The sequence below is a fragment of the Natator depressus genome, chromosome 18, assembly GCF_965152275.1.
Source record: "Natator depressus isolate rNatDep1 chromosome 18, rNatDep2.hap1, whole genome shotgun sequence".
NCBI lineage: Eukaryota > Metazoa > Chordata > Testudines > Cheloniidae > Natator > Natator depressus.
The window spans coordinates 3,907,095-3,935,014 of NC_134251.1; the positions used below are offsets into that span (position 1 = coordinate 3,907,095).

The window sequence follows — 27,920 nt, forward strand, 5'->3', positions numbered from 1 at the left end:
TAATTCCTTGACTTTGCCATCATCTGCCAGCAATGCCCCTCTGCCATGTACATTGGCCAAACTGGACAGTCTCTACGTAAAAGAATAAATGGACACAAATCAGATGTCAAGAATTATAACACTTAAAAACCAGTCGGAGAACACTTCAATCTCTTTGGTCACTCGATTACAGACCTAAAAGTGGCAATTCTTCAACAAAAAAACGTCAAAAACAGACTCCAACGAGAGACTGGTGAATTGGAATTAATTTGCAAACTGGATAGAATTAATTTAGGCTTGAATAAAGACTGGGAGTGGATGTGTCATTACACAAAGTAAAACTATTTCCCCTTGTTTATCTCCCCCCCCCCCACTGTTCCTCACATGTTCTTGTCACCTGCTGGAAATGGCCCACCTTGATTATCACTAAAAAAGGTTCCACCCCCCCAGTAATAGCTCACCTTACCTGATCACTCTTGTTACAGTGTGTATGGTAACACCCATTGTTTCATGTTCTCTGTGTATAGAAAATCTCCCCATTGTATTTTCCACTACATGCATCCGATGAAGTGAGCTGTAGCTCACAAAAGCTTATGCTTAAATAAATTTGTTAGTCTCTAAGGTGCCACAAGTCCTACTTTTCTTTTTGCAGATACAGACTAACATGGCTGCTACTCTGAAACAGCTGGGCTTGTGCCCAATGGCCAGTGCCTCAGAGAGCTGCCAATCAAAGAGCCAGGGTGTCCTGGTTCCGGCCCATGATGGGGAGCCCTGAGTGTGGGGCATCTTCAGAGGAGGGATTTTTACAGATCCAGCCAGAAAAAGGGAATGCGAGCAAGGCAGCCGCTATATCCGTTAGCATGTGAGGGGATTCCAGAGTGACGGGAATACTGAGCTCTGTGTGATGGATTTGCAGTGGCTTGTGATGGTTGATTAATACGAAATGCACTTCATGTTTGTCTGATTACAGGAAAGGTGTTTACTGTATGAACACATGGAGTTAATTCATACAGGGGGCTGTCGCAGCAGGCAGGACAGAGTACAATGGCTTCCAATGACCATCCATCTGCCAACACTTAAGAGACAATGCCTGGACAATTGGCTTCGATGTTTCAACCTCTGACCCTGGTGAGCCCACCAAATTAGTGTGTCAAGAGGGCCCAAGCCTGTGAACTCCAGAGAACAAAGAGCCCTTCTGGATTTAAAAGGACACAATCTCTCAAGCCAGGGGAGAGACAGTTACAGGGCACAGGCTGACTCAGGTCCCCTGAGGTTAGGGGGGTTTGGTCAGATAGACTTGCCTAGGCCTTTAGGTAAGATAGATATGGGTAGACCTGTTGTTCTGAGATTCTTTTCTCTTAAATGCTTTGTTCCTATGGTTAAATAAACAACACTTCTGCTTTGAGTAGTCTGGTTTGGATGACTATATTCCACTAGTTAAAGCTCCTAAAGGGAAGAGCCACAGGCTCTGGCCCAGTTGGACCTGCAGGGTAAGCATGGTGGGTACACAGTGTATTGTAACTGGTCTGACAGTAGGGGATTTGCAGGATTCCACCTCAGAGAGGTGAAGACATGAGGCCTGAGACCTGCAGGGGGAGTGGGGGGGTGGGTGCACTTGGAGATACCAGAGAGGGGTCAGAGGTATAGCGAGCCCTAAAGAGTGACAATGAGCCACAGATAAGAAAAAAACCCTGGAGTTAGGAGGCAATGGAGGCCCTGTGTACCTGTTACTAAAAAGCAGATAAGGAAATACTTGGAAAAAAATCCATGTAAATGGCTGGGTCTGGGTGAAATACTGTGGGCTCGAAGGTGATGGGAATTAGCTGGTTAATGTAGTGAACATCATCAAATCAGCATCCTCATCAAACATGCATAGTCTACTGGGGCCCATTGCACCAACCAGAGTGACAATAGTTGATGGTACCGCACCAAACATTGTGTAATGAAGTTCCCAGATCTGGCTCAATCTTGCAAATCCACACATCTCTGGAGCGGCCCTGACCCAGGTAGGGTCAGGCATGCACCCCTTCATGCATTGATGGAGAGTTTCAAAAAGGGTGACCAGACAGCAAATGTGAAAAATAGGGACAGAGGGTGGAGGGTAATAGGAGCTTATATAAGAAAAAGACCCAAAAATCGGGACTGTCCCTATAAAATCGGGATATTTGGTCACCCTAGTTTCAGAGCACAGTGTGCTGGGGTGTTTTTGTCCATCTTGGTGAATGGCCGAAGGGCATGTAATGTCACTTTTGAAGAGAGTGAGCGATTGAAGGAAGGCCAGATCTCTGTGAGATTGTGACATTTTGCATAAAATAAAACACCTTATGCTCAGGATTTGGTGCTGACAGCACATGTGGAATACCTCTGCTCCAACTCATCTATAAGAGGCTCCAGATTTCTGATCCATATAGCAATACAGGAGTACACAGGTTTGATAGATCCTGAATTTTGTTTCAGCACAAAGATGTTTTTGCATCCATAAGCACGACATAGACTTTATACAGGAGGTAGTGAGACCTATTTGTTGAAAAAGTCCCATTTGCTGTAACTGTTTGAAGTCTGCTTGCAGCCTAGGTAGATCAACTTTTCAACATTCTCCATGGGACTCAATCCCACCTGCACTGGGAGTTCTGGTGGCCCAGCTTCAAGGTTCTGGACCTTGGTCTTTTGCCATGAGACATTCAGTTCCATAGTGCAGGCCATGTCTTGGAGATCTTGCAGTGTGGGACTGAAATTGTCTGACTTCCCCACAAGCAAGGCAGCGTCATTGGCATAGTCTTGGTCAGTAAACACTTCACCGCAATCAGGTTTTCACTGTTGGGCAGTCAACAGTGGACCCTATCCTAACCCACTGGCTTCTTGGTGAGCTGCACTGAGAATTTAACTACCTGCTACATCAGGAATATATCAACATCAAATCAGATCTGGATTCAGACCATAGATCAGCACTTTGGCTCCCACTGACAGGAGTTGGTTTTCCAGATGTTCTGCTAAATCTGTTGTGCAATTTTTACACCAGTACTGGTGTGAGAGTGTGCATTGGTCGTGACTTTCGCTGCATTGCAACACAACCTCAGGTGTGTGGCTAGAATGAATTCTCATCCTGGCACTATTGTGTCAAGCTATTGCTTTGACATGAAGACTTCCCACTCCACATACCAGAATGTACTGAACCATTGCAGATCATTTTTCAAAATTTATTAGAAACTTGAGAATTGCCAGAGGGCAGAAAAAGGACAGGTAGCACCATCTTCAATGAAGGCAGGTAAGCTCCTTGCCTGAGGAAGCAGATATCTCCTTCCAGCCATCTCCTCCAGGGTAACCTCACTTGTACTTGATTGAATCTCAGCCTGGATTGCTGCTCCCCAACCCCTGGTCTCAATTCTGGCAATGCACTGGGTAAGCAGCTCATCTGCAGCTATGGGGTCGGATGCAACAGACATGAAGGGCTGGGTGTCTCCATAGCTCATAACTGCCTCACTGTCTCACAGACTCAAAGAGAATCTGAGGAGAAACTAGCAAAAGACACAAAAACTAAACAGCAAAAAATATTTTTTAAGTTCATAAGAAGCAGGAAGCATGTCAAACAATCAGTGGGGCCGCTGGACAACCGAGGAGCTAAGGAAGACAAGGCCATTGAGGAGAAGCTAAATGAATTATTTGCATCAGTCTTCAATGCAGAGGATGTGAGGGAGAGTTCCACACCTGAATTATTCTTTTTAAGTGAAAAATATGAGGAACTGTCACAGATTGAGGTGTGAATAGAGAAGGTTTTGGAACAAACTGATAAATTAAACAGTAATAAGTCACCAGAACCAGATGGTATTCACCCAAGAGCTCTGTAGGAACTCAAATATGAAACTGCAGAACTACTAACTGTGGTATGTAACCTATCACTTAAACCAGATCTTGTGTCAGATGAATGAGGGATAGCTAATGTGACACAGATTTTTTTTAAAAGGCTCCAAATGTGATCCTGGCAATTACAGGCCAGCAAGCCTAACTTCAATACCAGGCAAATTGGTTGAAATGATAGTAAAAACCAGAATGATCAGACACATAGATGAACACGATTTGTTGGTGGAACAGTCAACATGGCTTTTGTAAAGGGAAATCATGCCTCACCAATCTATTAGAATTCTTTGAGGGGCTCAACAAACATGTGGACAAGAGTGTCCCAGTGGATACAGTGTACTTGGACTTTCAGAAAACCATTGACAAGATCCCTCACCAAAGGCTCTTAAGCAAAGTAAGCAGTCATGGGATAAGAGGGAAGGTCCTTTCATGGATCAGTAACTGGTTAAAAGATAGGAAACAAAGGATAGGAATAAATGGTCAGTTTTCAGACCGGAGAGAGGTAAATAGCAGGGTCCCCCAAAGAGCTGTACTGGGACCAGTGCTGTTCAACATATTCATAAATGAGCTGGGAAAAAAAGTAAACAGTGAGGTGGCAAAATTTGCAGATGCTACGAAATTACTCAAGACAGTTAAATCCAAATCAGACTGTGAAGAGTTACAAAGGGATCTCACAAAACTGGGTGACTGGGCAACAAAATGGGACATGAAATTCAATGCTGGTAAATGCAAAGTAATACACATTGGAAAACATAATCCCAAATATACATACAAAATGATGGGGTCTAAATTAGCTGTTACCACTCAAGAAAGAGATCTTGGAGTAATTGTGGATAGCTCTCTGAAAACATCTGCTTAACATCCAGCGGCAGTCAAAAACGGTAACAGTATGTTAGGAACCATTAGTTCCAGGTGAGCCTTGAGTGGGCCTGACTGTTATAAAAAGCCAGTCAGCTGTGAACCAGCTGAGCGGTGAACAGCGGAGAGGCTAACAGAGGGAGTTTGCCTGGGAGTTCGCCTGGGGAGAGCCCACTGAGGCTTTCATTTTGCAGGCTTCTCTAAGTAAGTTACTACAACACCTGAGGAAGCTCTTAGAAGGAAAGTAATATGGATGGTGAGTGTTCAGCTGTTGTTACCTGCACAGGATGTGCCATGTTTGTCTTTCTTACACAGGACAGAAGCAACTTTGTCTGTACAAAGTGCAAGCTGGTCTCCATATTGGAAGAGAAGGTTCAAGGTCTGGAGAAAGAAGTATCAACCCTGCGTTGCATAAGAGAAACTGAAGATTTCCTGGACAGACGTCAGGATATGCTTCTACAGACACAATATTCTGAAGATTCAGAGCAGGCTGCGCAGAGGGGACAGGAGGACGGTGAATAAATTTGGCAGCATGTGACCTCCAGAAGAAGAAAGGGGAGCGTCCATGTACCAGCAACGCAGATACAGGTAAGTAACTGTTTTCATGTTCTCTCCACAGGTACTAATGCGGAGAGTGGACCAGATGATACATCTGAGGGAAGGGAACAGAAGGAGACTCTGCCAATTGGAAGGCATGAGATGCACTGTCCTAGGGTTGGGGGTTCCATGACCACCGCTCCCAAGAGAAGAAGGCAGGTGGTGGTGGTCGGGGACTCTCTCCTCAGGGGGACTGAGTCATCTATCTGCCGCCCTGACCGGGAAAACCGAGAAGTCTGCTGCTTGCCAGGAGCTAGGATTCACGATGTGACGGAGAGACTGCCGAGACTCATCAAGCCCTCAGATCACTACTCCTTCCTGCTTCTCCACGTGGGCACCAATGATACTGCCAAGAATGATCTTGAGCATATCACTGCAGACTATGTGGCTCTGGGAAGAAGGATAAAGGAGTTTGAGGCGCAAGTGGTATTCTCATCCAAGAAGTATGGGCTGGATGAATGGACTATAAGGTGGATAGAAAGCTGGCTAGATTGTCGGGCTCAACAGGTAGTGATCAGTGGCTCCATGTCTAGTTGGCAGCTGGTATCAAGTGGAGTGCCCCAAGGGGTCCTGGGGCCGGTTTTGTTCAATATCTTCATTAATGATGGTGTGGACTGCACCCTCAGCAAGTTTGCAGATGTCACTAAACTGGGAGGAGAGGTAGATACGCTGGAGGGTAGAGATAGGATACAGAGGGCCCTAGACAAATTAGAGGATTGGGCCAAAAGAAATCTGATGAGGTTCAACAAGGACAAGTGCAGAGTCCTGCACTTAGGACGGAAGAATCCCATGCACCGCTACAGACGAGGGACCGAATGGCTAGGCAGCAGTTCTGCAGAAAAGGACCTAGGGGTTACAGTGGACAAGAACCTGGATATGAGTCAACAGTGTGCCCTTGTTGCCAAGAAGGCTAATGACATTTTGGGCTGTATAAGTAGGGGCATTGCCAGCAGATCGAGGGACGTGATCATTCCCCTCTATTCGACATTGGTGAGGCTTCATCTGGAGTAATGTGTCCAGTTTTGGGCCCCACACTACAAGAAGGATGTAGACAAATTGGAAAGCGTCCAGTGGAGGGCAACAAAAATTATTAGGGGACTGGAACACATGGCTTATGAGGAGAGGCTGAGGGAACTGGGATTGTTTAGTCTGCAGAAGAGAAGAATGAGGGGGGATTTGATAGCTACTTTCAACTACCTGAAAGGGGGTTCCAAAGAGGATGGATCTAGACTGTTCTCAGTGGTAGCAGATAACAGAACAAGGAGTAATGGTCTCAAGTTGCAGTGGGGGAGGTTTAGGTTGGATATTAGGAAAAACTTTTTCACTCGGAGGGTGGTGAAGCACTGGAATGTGTTACATAGGGAGGTGGTGGAATCTCCTTCCTTAGAGGTTTTTAAGGTCAGGCTTGACAAAGCCCTGGCTGGGATAATTTAGCTGGCAATTGGTCCTGCTTTGAGCAGGGGATTGGACTAGACGACCTCCTGAGTTCCCTTCCAACCCTGATGTTCTATGATTCTGTGATTAGGAAAGGGATAGATAATAAGACAGACAGAAAACATCATAATGCCACTATATAAATCCATGGCATGCCCACACCTGGAACATGGCATGCAGTTCTTGTCATCTTAGGAAATTTATATTAGAAATGGAAAAAGTACAGAGAAGGGCAACAAAAATGATTAGGTGTCTGAAACAGCTTCCGCATGAGAAAAGATTAAAAAGACTGGGACTTTTCATTTTGGGAAAGAGGTGACTAAGAGGTGATATGATAGAGGTCTATAAATCATGAATGGTGTGGAGAAAGTGAATAAGGAAGTGTTATTTACCCTTCCATATAACATAAGACCCAATGAAATTAAGAGGCAGCAGGTTTAAAATGAATAAAAGGAAGTACTTCTTTACACAATGTCCAGACAACCATTGTCAGGGGATGGTGTGAAGGCCAAAACTATAACTGGGTTCAGAAAAGAATTAGATAGGTTCATGGATGACAGGTCTATCAATGGCTGTTAGCTAAGAGGATCAGGGACTTCACTTGACCCCGTGCTCTGGGTGTCCCTAAGCCTCTGACTGCCAGATGCTAGGACTGGATGACAGGATGGATCACTCAATGATTGACCTGTTCTGTTCATTCCCTCTGAAGCACCTGGCACTGGCCACTGTCAGAAGACAGGTTACTGGGCTAGATGGACCACTGGTCTGACGCAGCAAGGCCATTCTTATGCTTTGTCTCCCCTACTGTCCTCACATTGAACAGGCGAGGTGACAGGACAGGCTCCTGTGTCCTGTGACATCTTGCATGGGAGAGTTCTCAGCGCAGATGAGCACTAATCCAGCACTGCTCTCTGCAAGGACAGAACAGAACCATTCAGCTCCATCCATCCATCCGTCCACCCACCCACCCACAGCAGAGACATCTGCGAGGGGTCTCATAGCCTCTTTACCATGTGAGAACAATGTAGTCGGTACACAGGACAGTAACATCAGCAACAGCCTTGCTGTGTGACGATACCAAAGTGCAATTGCCTCTCCCCCTCCGAGGGCAGGCATAGACAGTTACCGAGGCATAACTGTACAGTTCTTCCTGCATTCTGGTTGACTGGAGGGGTCTGATTTGCATGAATTCTCTAGTGTTTTTTTGACAACCATACAATATGTGAATCCCTGTACTCTGATTAGCCAACAACCATAATGCGACTAGTGCCAGGATTATCACTGCAGGATTTTCAATAGTCAGTATGCAAATCTTTCTACACTGATTGGCTACCGTAATCTTTCTGCTCTGATTTGCTCCTGTACTCAGCATTTTCAAGCTGTTTGTTGTCAACAAAGAGGCTACCCCAGGGTCTCCCACCAACCCTTCGCCCTCACGAGCTGAGGAGAGAGCATCTCCTGTCACAGCCAGGGGGCTGTGGCCCTCACTGAACTTCCACAACTGTGCTGCCCCCTCTAGGAGGTTCTGGACTGGCCAGGCCTGCTCCTGGCAGCAGCCACTCCATTGGGAAGGCTTGGGTCCCTGCTGGGCTGGGACAGTGGGGTCCTGTGCGGACTGGGACTGACACCTTGTTTGGCCCCAATGTGGTAACTAATGCTGGCTTTCTTGCTCTAGTGCATCCACACCAGGCAGCCCCCTGGTGTGGATGCACTAGAGCAGGGAGGCTCCTGCTGGCCTGACACCGCTTCACACCCCGCTTGATACTGGGGAAGGAGACGAGAGGAGGGTGCGTGAGGGAGGGTCTGGGGACTGAGTGGGGGAAGGGAAAAGAGAGAAAGGGATGAAGGTAGAGAGAGGAGGAGAGGGAAGGGAGGAGTGAAGAATGGGAAGGAGGAGGGGGAGGGGATAAAACTGCTCTCTTCCTGACACTAAGAGCTCTGTGGGTAAATCCCACCTGGAAGAGAAGTGCTGGAGGCCGGTGCACTTTGCAGACAGTTCACACAGGATCCCAGGGTCCGGAGCCTTGTGTTGGGGAAGACAAAGCAACCCTAAGCTCTATCCCAGTCACATGCCTGCCACCCACTGCTCCCTCAGTAACTGCCATGTGCCACGCCATGGGAACCCGCGGGCTGCTGAATGCCCTCTGCGAGCTTCCTTGGATCTGGGAGATAATCTCTGGTGTGTCCTTGGTGCGGGAGGGGGACAGGCTATGTCTCTACCTGCCGCAGCTAAATTGGGGCGGGCGCGGTGCCACTGCCATGAAGCAAGCAGAGAATGTGTCATTGTTTGCTGAGGGCGTTAGCCTGTCACCAGGATAATCCCCAAGTTCAACAGCTCCCTGCATGCAGGCCCAGGAGCTCCCATCCCACCCACACCGACTTTCCCAGGACCCTCCTCCTCTGTCTCTCTCCTGCCCATTCTCAGCTTGTGATGCATCTGCTGCTCCATGAGGTGAACTGGAAAGTTAGACATCAAATTAGGGCCGATAGTGACCGTGAATGCTGCCTTGCTGGCCTCTGCCCTGGGGCTGACGCTCATAGGTAAAGGCCAGGTGAGTTTTCTCCAAGGGATTAGGGCAGGGGGTACCTGCTCTAGCCCAGTCCACGTCGGCTTTGATCTATGAATGGGCTCTCGGCGTGTCTGCTCATTTTTCTTCAGTAACTCAGGACATCTCTGGGCACATACTGTCTATTCCCAATATTGCTGGTGGCAATCACTGCACAGACTAATTGCTGTTTCACTTGGAAAGCTCCAGACATTGCCCCGCAGTGTTAACATTACAGCCCCACACAGGGCAACACTGCACTGGGCGTAGCAAACAGGGCCTCTTGAAAAGAACAGGGGAATTTTCCATTCTCCCGGGGACACCAGGCAGAGGCCAGTGCTCAGACACTATGGTGATGGGCATGTCCCAAAGGCACAGTGCAGATGGGGAGTGGAGCCAGTGGCAGACAGAGGGGGCAGTTGGGAGGTACTTGAGCTAGGAGTAGTGGCTGGTGCAGTTTGGGAAGTCGGCAAAGTACAGTCAGATGCTGGGCAGCGGTTTGGGTGCTGTGAGCAGAGGGTTGACCTAAGTGGGAGGTTTGTAGGCCATGGTGACTCGGCTGGTGGCACGTAAGCGTCCCACGGCAGACTGACTCTTTAGGCTAGTGAGAGAGGCTGGGCAGCTCTCTCACCCCCGGGGGGCTAGGGACAAGCCAGATGGGTCCTGTAGCCGGAGGGCTGGCTGCAACTGTCTTCACATGTGGGGGCCCAGACACAGCACTGCGAAGGAAATGAGCAGAGAACAAGCACATGGGATCCCACGGAGGCACATGCAAAGAAAAGAACAATCCAGTGTTCACACACAGACTGGGGTGCTGACTAGGCCATCATATCACAGAGACAGGCCTGGGGGGGCCAGACTGGGTGGCAACTGCATGTGAGACAACAATGGGACACCACTGCAAAACAGGCAGCTGACTGGCTGAGTTGTATTAACAACACCATCTGCTGTCATTTGCCATCCACCTTGGGCTGTGAGACCGATCCAGGTGGTACTCGATTATTCGATGCAAGGAGGCTACCTCCTATGTGGATTTCCATGGTGGTGATGGTTGGTCTGTGAGAAGAACACTGACATGGCTGCACCATCAGGTCTCTTGCCTGGTCCCTAGAATCATTGATTTTATCTCCTTTCCCTTCCCTCATATGATAAGTCCCTTTATGAACATAAGAATGGCCATACTGGATCAGACCCAAATGTCCATCTAGCCCAATATCCTGTCTTCCAAGAGTGGCCAATGCCAGGTGCCCCAGAGAGAATTAACAGAACAGGTAATCATCGAGTGATCCATCCCCTGTCGCCCATTCCCAGCTTCTGGCAAACACAGGCTAGGAACACCATTTCTGCCCATCCTGGCTAATAACCATTGATGCACTTATCCTCCATGAACTCATCTAGTTCTTTTTTGAACCCTGTTATAGTCTTGGCCTTCAAAACATCCTCTGACAAGGAGTTCCACAGGTAGACTGTGCATTGTGTGAAGAAATACTTCCTTTTGTTTGTTTTTGATAGCAAGTGGGAATTGCCCAACTTGTTTAATTAATTATTATTTGTAAAGGGCCCAATCAAACGTTGGGTCCTCACTGTGCTGGGCACTGTACAGATACACATGAAAAAACAGTCCATGCCCCACAATGCTTCTAGAACATCATTCTCTCTTGGCATTTGACAAGCAGCAGAGCACCTTGTTCTGGCTGGAAGGCGGCTTGGCACCTCTGGGCGCCTTCCATCCCAGCAGCCTAACCCTTTTCACAGGTGAACGAATTGAGCCTTTGAACGAGAGCCAGGCTGCTACTGCAAATAAAGCACCACAAACAGTCGTGGTTTGGAACGCGTTTGCTCCAACACATGCTCCAGAGAATGAGTGTTACTTGACAGATGCTCACAAATCCACACGGTACATTCTCTCTCTGAAAGCAGATCTCAAAATATGTAACTTACCAAGAACAGGTGGAGTTTGGATTTTGGCTTGGAGATGTCTTCCAGAAAAATTCCATTTGAGATCAATGCAGTTGGGTAGGAGCCAAAGTCACCCATCCGGGACCAGATGCGACACTATCTGATTGGAGAACAATTCAGAAAAGGCCAGAATTTTCCATTAGTTGGGACACTTTGTGATGAGACGTGGCAAACATAATCAAAGGAATTGTGAAATGTTTGCCAACTTCCACTGCCAGCCTATGAGGAAGGCAGTGGTGGGGAAAAGGCAGCACTGAGAGGATAAGGCCCAAAATTTCCCAAAGTTACTACTAATTTTGGGTGCTGCCGCCTCTGGGTGCTGGTCTGTCTGTCCCAGTTCCAGCCTTGTCCTATCTGGGCACTGGTCTGTCTGTCCAGCTCCTCTCTTTAGCCAGCCTCTTCTTCCTCCCCCCACCCCCCTGCCACCTTGGATATGACACCTCAGCAATCCCCCTCAAGCTAAACCCCTAGCTAACCATGCTCCCAACACCCCATCCCCTCATGCCATAACCATCACTGTGTGCTGACCAGCTCTCACTCATTGCCCCCCAGCACCCTTGCCCCATGGCAATAATTGCAGATGACACCTTCCTACTTTCTTCTCAATCACACTAACTTTTGAAGTTTCCTTCCTTTCTTGATAGATTTGACTTTGACCGCCCCCCCAGTCCAAACTGTTGCCCCAGGAGCAGGGGAAGGAGGCCAGTTAGATAAACAGGAACTAATTAGGTCCAGAGCCATCTCTGGAGGGGTCCATCTTCTCCAGCTGCTTCCAGACAGGAGGTCACTCACTGCAGGGTCATCTCCACTGGGCTGGGTCAACAAACTTCTCCCCAGACAGAGGCAATAAGCAGAGTCCCATGTGCGGTCTCTGCCAAGTCCATCCCACCCCCAGAGCTCAGGGCACCCCACAGCCCTGGGGTGAGGGGAGCTGGGCTCTGTGTAACCCCAGGGGTATCAATGCTGGTACTGGGGGGAGGGGGGACTAACCTGGGATCCTGGGGGCCATGGGGCTGCCCTGTCCCAGTGCACAGCAGCCATGGCACAAAGGGGCATTTCCACCGAAGGCCCCAGGGGCTGGCTCTCAAGCCCACAGCGCTGCTGTCAGGGCTGTACAGTATCCAGCCCTGCCCCACGGGGGACGTGTGACCTTGTGACTCTGCACAAATCCCAAATTAATTAATCCCAGGGACGCTGGGGCAGCATGAACAGCCCGTTTGATCTGATCCCTGCCGTTTTTTCCTGGGGACTCAGAGGGATTAGTGCAGGCGAGAACAGTGAAACACAAGGGGCTCAGCTTTCAGGACCGCCTCCCAGCCAACACGCTCCTGTTCTTATGAGCAGCTTTAGCAGCACTAATCCATAATGTCTCCTAGTGTGATCAGTGCGAGACTCACTCTCACGCCTGCTCGTGTGCATGGACACCCCACACATGCCTGCATGCACCGACACCCCTCCACACTCACCTGTACTCACCCCATGTAACCCAGCACACTGACACCACACACCTGTATGCGCTCACACACGAGTGCACTGACACCTCCCCCACATACACTCACACCCCATGCCCACCTGCTCGGGCTGCCACCCCCCCCACACCTGTGTACACTCACACCCCTGCATGTACGGACACCCCCCTCACACCTGCCTGGACTCACACACCACACATGCCCATGTGCACTCACGCCCCCCCACACACCGTGAGCTGACCCCCCCCATGCCTGTCTGCGTACACTAACATCCCACACATATCCACATGCTCTGTGCGTGCACTCACCCCTCACATTCACACCCCAGACCCGCCTGCATGTGCTGCCACCCTCCACCCGCCCGCGTACACTCACAGCCCTGCGTGCACTCATGCCCCACATACTGTCAGCACCATACATCCACAAAGCCCCACACCTGAACAGACAGCACAGCACATGCCTGCATGTACTCACCCTACGTGTGCCCATTGCCATTCACCTCTGACCCCACACATACCTGGGTGCTATTGCACATGCCAAAGACATCTTTGGGGCATCTCCAAGGGGAAAGCTGTGGGTTCTGAGTGATTCTCACTTCCTGGCCATTGTTCACACTTAAATTGACCTCCCACAATTGCAGAAAGCATTGGCTTGGCTGGCTATGTTGGTCCCCAGTGAGAACCAGCCTGGGGGACTGGTCTTACCCCAACCAAGCTGTGCGCGTTTGAGTTATTAACATTCGAACACTTCCTGATGGGAACTCGATCAGGTCCCGGGTAGGGACTGGCAATTGGAGATCCCTCCCCAGCCCCCAGATAGGCTTCCATTAGGGATGGGTAGGCTTTGCATCCTTGTCATTGTAAAAAGCCTCCAGAATGTAAACTGATTGGGAGTGTCCCCAGTCCACTCCTAGCTCCCTCAGGTTATTACTGCACTCACTCTTTGTTGGCATTGCTCTCACTTCCCCCGGCGTAACGGAGAGCAGAGTGAGCCGCGATGACTCTACAGCATTGGTGACTTTGTCCCATTCGTGGTGATTCCTGTGAGTGGCCCTTTCCTTCCCTGCATGCCAGAGGCCCCACCCCAGCTGCCGCCTGCACATGTAGCCCTGCTGCCAGAGAAGAGGTTAGGACAGAATCCAGTCCCACTCAGATTCCTGCTTGTGGCTTCTCCAACTTCCTGGGCCCTGCTGCTTCCCCCAGCTGGGAGTGTGGGAGGGAGTCCTGAGTGGCAAGGTTCTCCACCATGAGAGTTTCCCTTTTCCCACCAGCACAGGGTGGAGAAGCAGCACTCCCCACTTCCAGGCCATTTCTTCTTCTTCTAGCATTCACAGTGTTTGCCGAGCCACCCCATAGCAACGAAGGGCCCAAAGGCCACCATGAAATCTAGTCAGCTGATGCTCGTTGACAACACATGCCATTGATGGACGGAGGCCACACTGACACAGTGGGTCATCGCCCAGATCCCATGTGTAGAGGTTGGCTGCGCATATTCCTTGGCCAGTTCAGAGCCTTTTCAGAAGAGTCCAAAGATGACGAGGCAGGTAAAATCCTGGCAGTTGAACAGTGGAATCACCAACAAGGAAACCATTCCAAACATCGTCAGCCAACCACTCATCGCTGCTGACAGATTAGAATCGGGCAGTTGAGACTACAGTGGACTCCTTGACACAAATCATGCTCTGGAGTGACTGAAAATGTCCATGTGCCATGGGAGACCTGGATGGGCATGTGGCTTTTACACCAGTCTGGCTGCAGACTCTCTGAAATGAATGTGTGGAGGGGAATGTGTTGCTCAGAACCGGTAGCCATGGGATAGGAGTGGGACTCAGGGTGCCTATGATGATGCACATGCGAGTTCAATTCGACATTGTCCAATTTAGTGTGAGGTGAACGATGCCACAGAGGGGCACAGTATTCCACAGAGGAATAGCACAGTGCCAGAGACCAGGTACGAAGTGTCTGGGTGTCTGCACCCCATGTCGAACCGGTTAATTTGCTGATTCGATTATGCCTGGTCCTGACTTTGGCAGCAGTCTTTTTAAGATGGTTATGGAAAATCAAAGAGCAGTCCAGTGTGACACAAAGGTAGACCAGTTTGCCTCATGTTTCAGTCGTTTTCCTTTGAGGAAGATGTCTTACTCACATTCAGCACTTGCATTGTGGAGGTTGAAGACACTTGAAACTGTCTTGGCCACACTTAGTTGGAGGTGCCAACTGCTACAGGAGGCTGCCATCTTGTCCAGGTTGGCATTCAAGATGTTTTCCAATTCAGTGAAAGACTAAGACTGTGTATCACAGCAGATGCCATCTGCATAAACTTGCGTGACTGAGTCTGTGGCAGGTCATTTGTGTAGAGATTGAAGAGGGTGGGCGCAAGCATGGAGCCTCGGGAGAAGCCCTTGAATTGTCTTCTCCATACACTTGTGGTTCTGTCTCACATGTGTGCAGGAAACCACTGAAGTAGAAGTTCAACAATGTCCACCACCCATGCTAGGTGAGCTCTTGACAGTTTTACCAGAAACGTACTGGTAAACAGTTTTACTTCCATGCCACCAATGAAAAACATCTATGGCCAGTAGGGTTAAGGAGAATATGAAGGAAATTTTTAAAAACATCAGGAACAAAATAAAATTAAATTAAATTAAAAAAAACCCTATCGATATAGATCCAATACTTGACTAGGATGATATAATAATATTATGATACAGAAAAGGCAGAAGAATTCAATAAATATTTCTGTTCTGTATTTGGAAAGAAGCAGGATGAGGTAGGAACATCTTAGTGATCATGAAACAGAAGGGAGGATGTTAAGCAGCAACTATTAAACGTTTTTCAGTCTGCAGGACCTGATAAGTTGCACCCAAGAGTATTAAAAGAATTGGCTGAGCTCTCTGGATGATTAAAGTTGCTTTTTAAACACTTTTTAGTGCATTGGGGAAGTTTCAAAGGACTGAACAAAGCTAATGTCATGCTAATATTTAAAAGAGGAAATGGGATGACCTGGGTAACTAGAGGACAATTAGCCAGACATTAATCATGGGCAAAATCAGGGAAAGGCTGACATAGGATGCCATCAGTAAATAATTAAATGATGGTAGCATAAATAAGGCTAATAAACATGATTTTATGGAAAATAGGTATTCTCAAACAAACCTGCGACAGGGTTTGAAGAGATCACAAGTTTGATTGATAAAGGCAGCTAAGTATAGATTTCTGTAAGGCATTTGACTTAGTCTTGCATGACACTATGATAAAAAATTCAACATAGTCAACAAAGACAATATTAAATTGATTGAAACTAATTAACTGATAGGTCGCAAAAAGCAAATGTAAATGTGGAATTGTCACCCGATGGGGGTGTTTCAATATAATTATTAATGATCTGAAAGAGTCATAGAATCATAGAATATCAGGGTTGGAAGGGACCTCAGGAGGTCATCTAGTCCAACCCCCTGCTCAAAGCAGGACCAATCCCCAACTAAATCAAATGTAAAATGATTACTGGTAAAGTTTGCAGACAACACAAACTTTGGTGGAGTGGTAGGATGGGGACAGATCTGTGCCTAGATGTTACTGCAATACAAACAAATAAATAAATAATAAAAGTTCTACAGACTGACCTGGATCACTTGGTAAGCTGGGCTTATTTGAACATGTGTTTTAATACAAACAAATGCAAGGTCATATATCTTGGAATAAAGAACTTCAGTCACATTTGCAGGATGGGGACTGTATCCTGGAAAGTAGTGACACTTAAAAGGATTTAGGCATCAGGGGACATAACCAACTGAACTTGAGCTCCCCAGGTGACACTGTAGCTAAGAGGGAAATGTGATCCTCAGATGTGTAAGCAGGGGAATCTCATATAGGAGTAGGGAGGGGGTATTACCTCTGTATATGGCATTGGTGAGATCATTACTGGAAACTGTCTCTAGTTCTGGTGTCCGTACTTCAAAACAAATGTTGAAAAACTGGAAAGGGTTCAGAAAAGAGCTACAGGAATGCAGTGAGGTCTGGAACACCTGCCTTACAACAAGAGAGGCCCAAGACGCTCAATGTATTTAATTTATCCAAGACGTGACTTAATCACGGTCTGGGAGTGTTACGCTTATAAGAAGCACATGGGATCTTTTTCAGGGGAAAAGGCAATAAGCTGCATTTATTGCAAATACAACAATTAGCATATGCATTCAATCACACACACACACACACTCTCTCTCTCTCTCTCTCTCTCTCTGTCTCTCTCCTGCCAGTCGATGTTATAGTTACTAATCCAGAGTCCAGATCAATCTAGGGGCCAGCTAGGTTGATCATGGGTGGAGAGGAGCCGGGTTCTGTCGGTCATGACACGATGCTCTGGGGAAGTCTTGGCAGGACGAACCCAAAGTTTCATGACAAGGCCCCCTGTTGATCTAGTGATTTTCCTTCCTTGGGACCAATGAGTTCTGCACTGTCATGCTGTAATCAATCATCATTTGATGAGTGCTTGTTTTCTTACATTGTTTTTCTTATTTTGTATTTTGTTTTTTATTAGTTTCTTAGGGAGTTACCCCATGCTGGTTTTGATCACAGTTATCTTGTCCCCATTGATAGGTGCCTGTCTCATTTTTAGAGTCGTCAATCTGACCTCCTCTGACATCTCAATAGGGGCGTGTTGCAATCTCCTGGTGCCTCCAGTCTGTCCTCAATTCCTCCCTAGAACATTTGGTCTGGAAATGGCCTTTACACTTATCTTTGGACACACATATTCCTTATTCACACACAAATCAGGATTGATTTACACAGATCATTTGAACAGGAACATCAATTTGCAGTGCAGAAGAAAACCGTTGTATTTCTTTACTTATTTCAAAATACTAAACCTATAACAAAGTAGTGCCCTAAAGGTCTGTCACTGCCTTGAAATCAGCTTCAGACACAAGATTCTGGCTGATGCATCTTTACCAATGGCACACTAGGCCATTCCTGTCTGCTTTCAGAAAGGGTGGCTGGCAGGATATAATCAAATCATACATCAATGCGTTTAATGCATGCTACACAAAATTCTTTATCCTTCGTTCTAAATTATACAAAATACGAACATAAAATCCTACTACTACATAAGCACTAATATGGGGCAGAGATTTCTGAGAGAAGATGGCTCTTTAATCTATCAGAAAAAGGCAGGAAAGATTCAGCAGCGGGAAGCTGAAGCTAGACAAATCCAGACTAGAAATAAGGTGTACATTTCTAAGAGGGGGTTAATTAACCATTGGAACAACTTACCTAGGGATTAAACAACTTCATAGATTTTAAGGCCAGAAGGAACCATTGTGATCATCTGGTCTGACCTGCATACCCCAGGCCCGTAGGACTGCCCTGAATTAACTCCTGCTTCAAGCCCAATAGTTGTGATTGATCTAGAACATAGAACATCCAATGCCAATTTAAACATTCCCAGTGAGGAAGAATCCACCACTGGCTTGGTAAACTGCTCCAATGATTAATTATTCTCACTGTCAAAAAATTGTACTTGCAATGCAGTAGCTTCTCCATAACTGGGCGTCTTTAAATCAGTGCTGGGGGTCTTTCTAATAGATCTGCTGTTGCTCAAACAGAAATGACCGGCGGGATGCAGAACTCACGGGGTGAGAGTCTCTGGCCTGCTAAAATCAAGAAGTAGGTCACCAGCAGCAGCACACTGTAGAGCCCAGCCTGCTCCAGGCAGCGGGGCTCTGCCTCCCTTCAAGCGATTTTCATGTTTGTCAGTAACATGTTGTATGTGAAAGGATACGAAAGGGCCTGGGTGCACTCAGCTTTAATGCAGGATTAAATTAACATTGGAGTGCATGGTCTACAAAGAGCTGCAAACCTTCCTTGGGAGCTCTTGTCCCAGCCCTATTGCGATGTGGGAATGTCAAGGCAACATATAGGTCCCACTAGCCTTAGATATGGTGGGCAGTTAGAAGGGGCCTGATTCAGCTGTTACACTGTGGGAGACCCTGGGAAACCAGTCAGGTGGAATCTATTTTATTCAGCCTTGTGCTCTGCTGGCTTCACTTGTGGAACATGTAACTCCTGCTGCATTTGTGGCCATGCTAGTCCTGTGAGCACAAGGCCAGCAGGGGCTGGAATCGCTGGGAGCTCCACCAACTTTGGGGAGGGCTGAAGAGTGTGTATTAGAGCAGCGACAAGCTCCAGGATTTTTCCTGGCATGGCATAAACCACCCTTCCATAAGGTCTAAGCATGGCTGGGTCCACATCCAACAGAGGCTGAGCTATTGCAGCTGACTGAGACATAGCCCTTCCTGGGAACCAGATCACGTTGGTGGTGCCCTGGGTGTTGGAAGCTCCACCCGGAGTGTCAGCAGAGCTGCTAATGCTCAAAGAGTCACCAGAGAATTCTCCTCAACAGTTGTAGGGTCATGAGCATGACAAACAGTGTGTGTTCCCCACTAAAAGAAAGCCAAGGAAATTCCTCCAGAAAAATTGTAGCCAACAGAGCTTGGGATCGGGATGGAATTGGTGTGATTCCAGCAGCAGATTTTTATACTAATGCAAAATCTTCAGCTCTCCTCTCTTCCCTGCCCACTGGAAGATACAGCATGGTGCATGTGTAACGTCGTGTGTGTGATCAGAGCTAAAACCCTCATAGTCTTTATGTCTATACCTTCTTCTGTGGACTAAACAACATGGTGCAAACAGTGAATCCAAGATTCTAAATAAATCATATCCTCTTCACGTTTACCGTTCCTTGTGTGTGCCCCCACCCCCAGCTTTAAATCGGCATTGGACAATGTTAATAAAACAATAGCTACTGGCTACAGAAATGTAAAAAAATTCTTTCATATGAAGGGGTCATTCAGAGGTCAAAGCGAAGACAAAAGTTGATGGGATGCTACTCACCATGTACTTACCGTGCCCTTTCCTGGGGATTCCTCTTTTGCCCCCTTCCTCTGCCCTTTGTGGAAGCTGGCCCCCATTCCCGTTCCCTGCTAGCTTCTCTGACCTCCTGCCCCCTGTCATGGTGGCTACCTCCCCACTATCCCTTTTCACTCCCAAGGTGGCTGACTTGGAGCCATGGGGATGCAATGAGGAGTCATGGGATGGAATTAAGAAAGAGGACGTGTAGATTTGGAAAAAAATCAGGGAAAGCTCTACTGGTGAGGAGTTGGTAGAGGTGGAGAGGGCTCCCAAGGGAAGGGATGAATGCCCCATCACTGGAGTCATTTAAAACCAGACTGTGAGAGGTAACAGGCTAGAGTCTAGGACTAGGCCTGCACTGGCCAAGGGTAAAGGACTAGATGACCTAATAGGTCCTTCCCATCTCTAGCTTCTAGGGAAACCAGACACACGAGAGATGCACAAGTCGGTTGCTTCTGTTAAACTGAACAGCAGTGAGATAACCAGCTATGGGTGGGGTTTTCAAAAGGGCCAAGGGCTCGAGAAGCCCAAACCCTAGTGAAAGTCAGTGAGGTTTGTGCTCCTGCATCCTACAAGGGCTTCTGACAATTGCACACAATGCTGATGTTCCACTCTTTGTCCTTATGCACCAGAATAAACCCACCAGGAGGGTGAATTGGCACCGTTTGTCAAGAGAGTCTTTGCCTGTTTTACTACGAGTTTGCATTGTTAGAGTAACTCTTCTGCCAGGTGGAGTCGGCAGCGATGAGGGCTGGGTTCAATATCAAGGGGTTCCTTTTTAACAATACAACACAGAACCGGCTCGAGCCCCCAGCCACTAACCTGGGAAAATCACACACCACCGGGGTGCATCTACAGGCAATACTTCCCCTCTCGCAAGCACTGAGTATGAGTGTATAAAAGAGGAAAAGTAACCTGGCATTAATTTGGGAAAACACCGCAAATATGATTCAGAAGCACATGAGCATGACCCACCCCCAAGTACATTGGGCAGTGCCTTTGCCTCAGGTTCTCATTGCAAGGTCCAACAAACAAAAGTCCAACAAAAATTCTTTCAACGTGCCACTCCTCTCTCCCTCCACCGCACCCCACTCACAGCTGCTGTCCTTGGTCAGCAAAGACCCCGAGTTCAGAGATGCATTCACGTGAGTTCACTTCCCACTTGGGCAGAGCAACCGAGCAATGCCTCAGGTGCCATTTGGCCATCCACTCGCTCCGCTATCACCCGGATGCTCTGCCGGCCGCTTGCTTGCTCCGTTGGCCGTTAGCTCGCCCCACCGCTTCGTCAGCTGCTCACTCCGCTATTGCCTTCTCTACTGCAATCTATGGGATGTCTTGAGGTCCCACCACTTAACACAGCTCTCAGTGATTTCAGCTGTTTAGTGGGGGAGCCTCAGGCTGGGCAATCTCTTTCACCAGAAACACTGTCCCACAGGAGGTCTAATGCTTAGACCTGCTTATCAGCGATGTCAGCTCTAGTGATACACCACACAAAAGACTGTCAACTGAGTCTTAATCAGCTCTGTCATTAACCAGTCTAGAGAGGGAGGGTTAAAGGGTGTCTGGAACCTTAGGCAGAGCCAACACCACCAGGGAGAAACACCTCTCCCCACTCCCTCTCATCTCCACTGGGCTATGGCATCCCTACCCCCTGCTTGGCGAGCGCAGTTCACAGCTTGCCATCAAGAGCACATAACAAATTAACTGCACCAGGCTCACCAGAAACATAGAGGAGACCCAGACTCTGGTCTCAAGAGCGAACAGGCCAAAAAGACCTAGAGAGGGGAGAGATGGGGGAAGCGATACAGCCCCCCAACAAAATGAGCACAGAGATAAGTGGGATGTGGCTGATCAGCTACCTGTGTGGTGGTGGTGTTTTCCAAGTTAAACACACGCAGGCCATGTCTACACTACGGGCAGTACAGCAGCCCTGCTACGGTGCTGCAGCTGTCTCCCTGGAGCATGGTAGTGTAGATGCTTCCTGCAGTGCCTGAAGAGGGGTTTCCACTGCTTTTGGTGACCCACCATACTCCCCGCGGCGTAGCTAGGTTGATGGAAGAATTCTTCTGTTGACCTACCTGCATCTACACTGGGGGTAAGGTCAGCTTAACTATGGCACTCTGGGGAGTGAAAAATTCACACCCCTGAGCATCATCGCTATGTCCACCTACCTTTTAAGTGTAAACTAGGCCTAAGTTCCCCATCACACCCCATTGCAATGGCCAGTACCCATGTCAGTGTCCTAATGCCCCACCCTGCAACCCCTTTCCTCCACAGAAAGGAGCCAATCACATACCATAACTACATGAACTAGCTAAGCAGATGGTTTAGGTCCTGATCCAACACTTAACCACATGCTTAACATTAAGCCCACGAATAATGCCAGTGGATTGGATTTAGTCACCTCGGTTCCTGTAGAGAGCTCAGAAGAAGCATGTCTTGAGGAGGGATTTAGCTGAGAAGCGGGGTGGGGCTTTACAGAGTGGGGTGCAATTCATCCACAGGGTGCAGCAGTGATGGTAGGGAGAGGAATGGACACATGGCTGGCATCACTGGTGGAGCAGAGGGCTGGGGACAAGGAAGGATAAGGGGCAAGATGGGGTGGGAGTCAGGAAGGCGAGCTGAAATGGAGAGTAGGGAGCCAGTGCGGGGATTGGAGGAGCCAATAAGATGGTCCAAACAACAGACAGGAAAGATGATTTCTGAAGCGCTGCTGCGTATGGACTGGAGGTGGGCAGTGAGTGGGGGGAGGGGCTACAGTAGCCAAGACAGGAGGTGTGGAGGCCTCAGTGGGAGATTTGTGTTGAGGGCTAGAGTGAAAAGGGCAGCTCTGAGTAATGTTGTGGAGGGTGAAGCAACATGATTTGGATACTGCCTGAAGGCAGGGGCAGAGGGACAACAGAGAGGAGGGTCTCTGCCTAGGGCACCAGTGACTCACTGGTAACCCTACAGCTGGTGTGGGCACGGCCAGGGCCAGTGAGTTTGTGTGTGTTCAGAAGTGGCCTGCAGAACAAAGGAGCTGGACAGTCACTGACACATCCAAGTGGTGTTTTGTTTTGTTTCATTTAGAAATTTTCAAAAATTTCTAATGGAAAATTTTCCATTCTAAATTCTGTGCAGGAAAAGGTGGGTGTTTCTCCCAGCTCTTCTGTTGATGGACTGTCCAGAGTGATGGAGAACTGCAGAGCTTTGGGGATGCCGCTGGCAGTTGGGTTGCTGCTTTATGTCCAAAATAAGTTGATTATGCACGTAAACGTGAATCAGTGACATCCCCTCACTGACTTTGTGGGGCCTGGTGTCTATACACAGCAGGGCAATGTCCAGACTAGAAACCAGCTGGGGTTAACCACAACCAGCTTGCCTTGTCTACACTGGGTGCAAAGTCCTGTTTAAAGTGTTCCCCGACACATTTCAAAGCATGGCCCATTTTCCTAGGCCAGACAAGACCTAGGAGTGAAGGCACTTGAGAAACCAACTCTGCTCAGCTCCTCCCACCCAGCAGAGAGAGAAACAGCTGCAGCTTTCCTAGGAATTTTCCTGGGTACTTAGTGCTGAAGGCTGGCAAGAAAGGGTTAAAGTGTTTTCAGTTAGGCAGTGCCCAACAAACAAAAGGGATGTGGTAATCCCGGCTGCCACAGAGTGAAGAGTTCACTTGATATGCTACTTTACACGGATTCTCACAGACTCTGGGATTAAACCGGACACACTCTGAGGTCCAGGTTTTTTAGCGCGGGCTCCAACCCAGCCTGCCACATTCACTTCATATTTGGGAGCATTTTCTCTGAAAATCCTGCTGACAGATGAAGAGCAGGAAGAGAGCCAGTTTCCCATGGAACAATAACTCCATGCAGACTGTGTTGCCCGGTGCCCAACCTGGGCTCGGGTGGGGGCTGGCCAGGATATCGGCTGGAGTAACATCTCTGGGCCCAGGCCAAGGCACAGGTGCTGTCAGCCAGGATGCTCCTCCTGGTCAGTGCAGCAGGGATTCACTTTAGACCTGGCTCCAAGCCAGGCTTCAGGGCTCAGCATTTCACTGCATTAACAAGTTATGTGCTAAGGAGTTTCATGGAGCTCAGGAAAGAGGTCTGCTGAGTTCACCAAACAAAATTGCAAGGAACATGGGAGGCAACCCAGGCCTGGCCCAGAATGTCGCAGACAAGCCGCCCTACCAGGCAGCGTTAAATCCCCAAATTACCCTGGCGCAAGGCTAAAGTTAACGGACTCATGTAACCATCCAGACGCCACAAAATGGATGAGTCCAGCAGCTGAGATGTGCACTGGGACCCGAGTTCTCATTCCCACAATGCACTCACATCACATTAGCATTGTGGCAGGGCTAGAGGCCAACCAGGCTGGGCCCCAGTGTGCAAGAGGGAAGGATAGTCCTTGCCCCAATCAGCTTGCAATCTATTTCTGATTACTAGCTGGAATGTTAAGTGTAGCATCATTAAGCACTATTGTGACTTGATTATTAATGATTAATTAACACACGCACAGTTCTAGCACACTGTTGTACCCTGGTGCTCTGCAGGTTGAGGGTTAGTTCCCCTACTCCCTGCTCCTTTGTCCCTTCCATGCAGTGAGGTGTCAGGATGACTAGTTACCAGGAGGGCCGTGTCTGAGAAGTGGCTGTTTCAGGAAACTTCTTCCTGAACTGGTGCATCTCACAATGTGGCACGATTTGGGCTCAGCCTGCTATCTGTGGAATGGAGTCAAGTTATCGTGGTCACTCCATGGGGCACATCCTATCCCCGACCTATACACCTTCCAGCCTTGGCTCCATCAGCAGACACAGCCCCATTGTACAGCAAGTGGCAAAGGGAAGGGGAAGCAGCTGAAAGAGCTGGACCAAAGGGAAGCTGGGCATGGGGAGACATGCTGGGGCTTTCAGTGCAGCTTAAATGACTTAGCTGCCCAAGTCTGACTGATGTTCAACAGGATCTGGGCTCCCGCCTTCCCTGGGCTCTTTGGAAAGACCCAGCTAAAGCTGAGGGACATGCAGTGACCTGCAGTTTGAGTGGCAGCCCCTGCAGGATGTTGCGCATGTGATGTGCTCCTGTCTGTGTGCCCTGCACCATCTGCCTCAGTGTACTCTGGGGTCAGGCTCAGGCAAGGCCAGCTGCAGTCGCCTGCTGGAGGGGACAAGTCATGAACCGCATTTACTGGGTCCACGGCAGGGACAAGTATCCATCGTTGCCTGTTGATGATAAAAGGAGGAATTTCTGCCCATTAGTGCATCCAGGAGCAGTGATGACATCAGAGGGACTAGGCACCACCTTAACCACTGGGAAGAGTTGTAGATTCCAAGGCTAGAAGGACCTTTGTGATCATCTACTCTGATGTCCTGCAGAGCCCAGGCCAGAGCCCCTCCCCCAGTAATCCCTGCTTCCAGCCCAGAACTGCTGGCTGAGCCCTTCATGGTTTTAAAGGCTCCAAGTGAGGGAAACTCCCCCAGGCCCCTAGGCAAGTTGTTCCAGTGGCTGATCACCCTCCCGGTTAAAAATGTGCACCTTGTTTTAAAGGGTTAGAAAACATGCTCTATAGTGATAGGCTCAAGGAGCTCCATCTATTCAGCTTAAAGAGAAGGTGAATGAGTGACTTGATCACAGTCTGTCAGTATCTACATGGGGAACAAATATTTAATAACGGGCTCTTCAGTCTAGCAGAGAAAGAATGCCGCCCAACTGCTGGAAGCTGAAGCTAGACAAATTCAGACTGGAAATAAGGCATACATTTGACAGTGAGGGTAATTAGCCATTAGAACAATTTACCCAGGGTCATGGTGGATTCTCCCTCACTGACAATTTTTAAGTCAAGATTGGCTGTTTTTCTAAAAAGATCTGCTCTAGGAATAATTTTGGGGGGATCTTTGGCCTGTGGTATACAGGAGGTCACAATGGTCCCTTCTGGCCTTGGAATCTATTACTCTGTGTCTCTGGGCTGTAACTGCAGTTTCCTCTTGCCCCAGATATTAAAACAGGGTGGATTTTCAGAGGATTTTCCTGTGTGTTTGAAGAATGTTAAAACCCCCTCCTCGCTAGCTGCACTACCTGCTAAGCAGGGTAGAAAGCATGTACTACCATTTTCCAATCACTTCTACACTTATTGTTAAATTCCTCCCTCCCTCCCCTCAAATCTAAGTCAGCAGTTCTCATTAAGGAATGATTTCCATGCAGATGAGCAGGTTTCTCACTGAAGCTGTTTAGGTGGGAGCCAGGACAAAGTGAGCATGGGAAGAAATGTTTCAGAAATGGAACCTGTGTTTTACACCCTTACAAAGGGCTGAAGGGATTTTACTCAAATTTGCAAAATCAAAACCCAGCTTCTTTCAGGCTGAAAAACCATTTTGTCCCCAAATCAGGTTTGCAAACTGCTCTGAATATGAGAAGCTAGGTATTTCTAATGGAACCAGTTTTGCAACCTTAGCTGTAGCCTTCAATACCGAGTGAACACTGTAATCATAGCAACGACACTACCATCATCACTGACCATTTTGATCTCCAGAGTGGTGCTCGCTGATTCACAGGGGGAATAGGAAGGTCTGGGTTTTACGGGATCTCTTTTTCTCTAGATCTTTGGAGCATGGTACATAGCCTGGCATTGGGTTACTGTGTGGTGCCTCCAGACATCGTATATCCCCACAGTGGTCATAGCCAGAAAAAGAGACATAAGAAGGTGACGAGAACCACGTTTATATAGAAGAAAAGCTCCCTGGTTTTCTCAGGCTGCCTTCACTCACGGGGCACAAAGGAGATCCTGAAGAAGTACCAAGAAATGCTCTTGTTCATGTTCCCCACACGCAGAACCCTGCAAAAACCATAACATATCAAGGCCTTTCTTCCAAAGCAAATCCACTCTACACTGAGCATGCCCAGCACCAGGAATTAATACAGGGAAGACATATGGCCTGTGCTATGCAGGAGGTCAGACTAGACAGTGGTTCCTTCTGGCCCTAAAGATCTGTGAAGCTAGACACTGGCTTCCTCATGGAGCATGGAAAGGCCTGAAACTGACACATGAGAAATACAACCTCCACTCCCAAATAAAATCACTCTCAGGTCCTCCCAGCACCAGCAAGCAGGGCCCATGAGACACACAGCCCCTTGAAACACAAATAGCTCCCCACGCAGCAGAGGAAAGGGGGACTTGGGGTCAAAGAACTATGGCTCAGGAGAGCTAGATTCAGTTCCCTGCTCTTCCCTGGGGAAACTCACACAAGACCAGAGGATTAAATGGTCCTTTTGAAAATCCCACCCTATCGGCTTCCTTAGGCATCTAAATATCTTTAGCCTCTGGCCCTCAGTCTCTCTGGGCCAGATCTCGACAGGTATTTATGTGCCTATTTCCCCCTGAAATCAATGGACGTTAGGCACCTAAATACCTTGTAAAATCAGGGACCCAATGCCTTAGTTCCCAACCTGTAAACAGGGTAATGGTGCTTCTGTCGCTCCACCGGGGAGCTGAGGGTACAGCAGGCAAGTGCCTAGACAGACAAACACTAGGCCCAAACCCAACAAGCTAGTTTAATGCCTGCTATTGGGGGAAACCAACCAAACTCCCAGCTAGCTTGGTTCAGTTTCCTGTGGAGACAGTTTGGTAGCAGAGGGGCTGCTGCAGGCAGATGCCCAAGGGCCAGGCCTGAGAGCAGAGCAGGTCAGTGATATGCCCCTACCCCACCTGAACTTCAGGCAGCTTCGGCTCTAAAACTAGGTCCGCTTGGGGCTATGCAATATAGCGAGCCTGTGCTGGCCCCCCACATCTCGGCCCCCCAGAACTCAGAGCAAGGCTGGATTAGGTTAGCGCCCAGCAGTGAACTCCATGGCTCAGGCCCATGTCACCTGGGAACAGAACCCAAGAGGCACGACACCCACCATAACCTTCCACAGATCCTGCTCTGCAATGAATGTGAAAAGGGCGACGCAGAGCGTTGCCGCTGCTGAGGTCGATGGGATGCAGGAGCGGGGCCCTTCCACCAGCAGCCGCCTCCCCGTGCAGTAAGCTCTCCCCACGCAGCAGCCTCCCTCACCGTTTGCTGCTCCTCTCTTCATTCCAGTCAAATATGTCTCTGGTTACTGGGTTACTGAAGCAATGAGTTGTAAAATGCAACAAACCACCTGCCCTGCCCCCCTCCCTTCCTCCCTCTGCCTTGAGCCAGGCCTTCCCCCTTCCCATTTCACTAGTATCACCATTTCCTCCTCCTGTCCTCTGGCAACTTCCCTCTCTTCCCTGAGGCTCCCCTCCCTACCATGTCTTCCCATCCCCCCCTACTCCTCAGGTCTGCTGCTCAGTCTCTCCTCCTGTCCCCCATGGCGGTCTCT

The 27,920-nt window shown here is 48.6% G+C and overlaps 1 long non-coding RNA gene across 1 annotated transcript in view; it reads right to left on the reverse strand.

The window, feature by feature from the left end:
• The window catches only part of LOC141974308 (uncharacterized), a 41,038-nt gene extending 13,404 nt beyond the window's left edge, over positions 1–27,634 (reverse strand). Inside the window, exons 1-2 of the long non-coding RNA XR_012635725.1 lie at positions 27,474–27,634; positions 11,211–11,328 (exon numbers count right to left, since the gene is read on the reverse strand). This is a non-coding gene — a long non-coding RNA (uncharacterized LOC141974308). The remainder of the gene's footprint in view (positions 1–11,210; positions 11,329–27,473) is intronic.
• Positions 27,635–27,920: the final 286 nt, after the last annotated feature.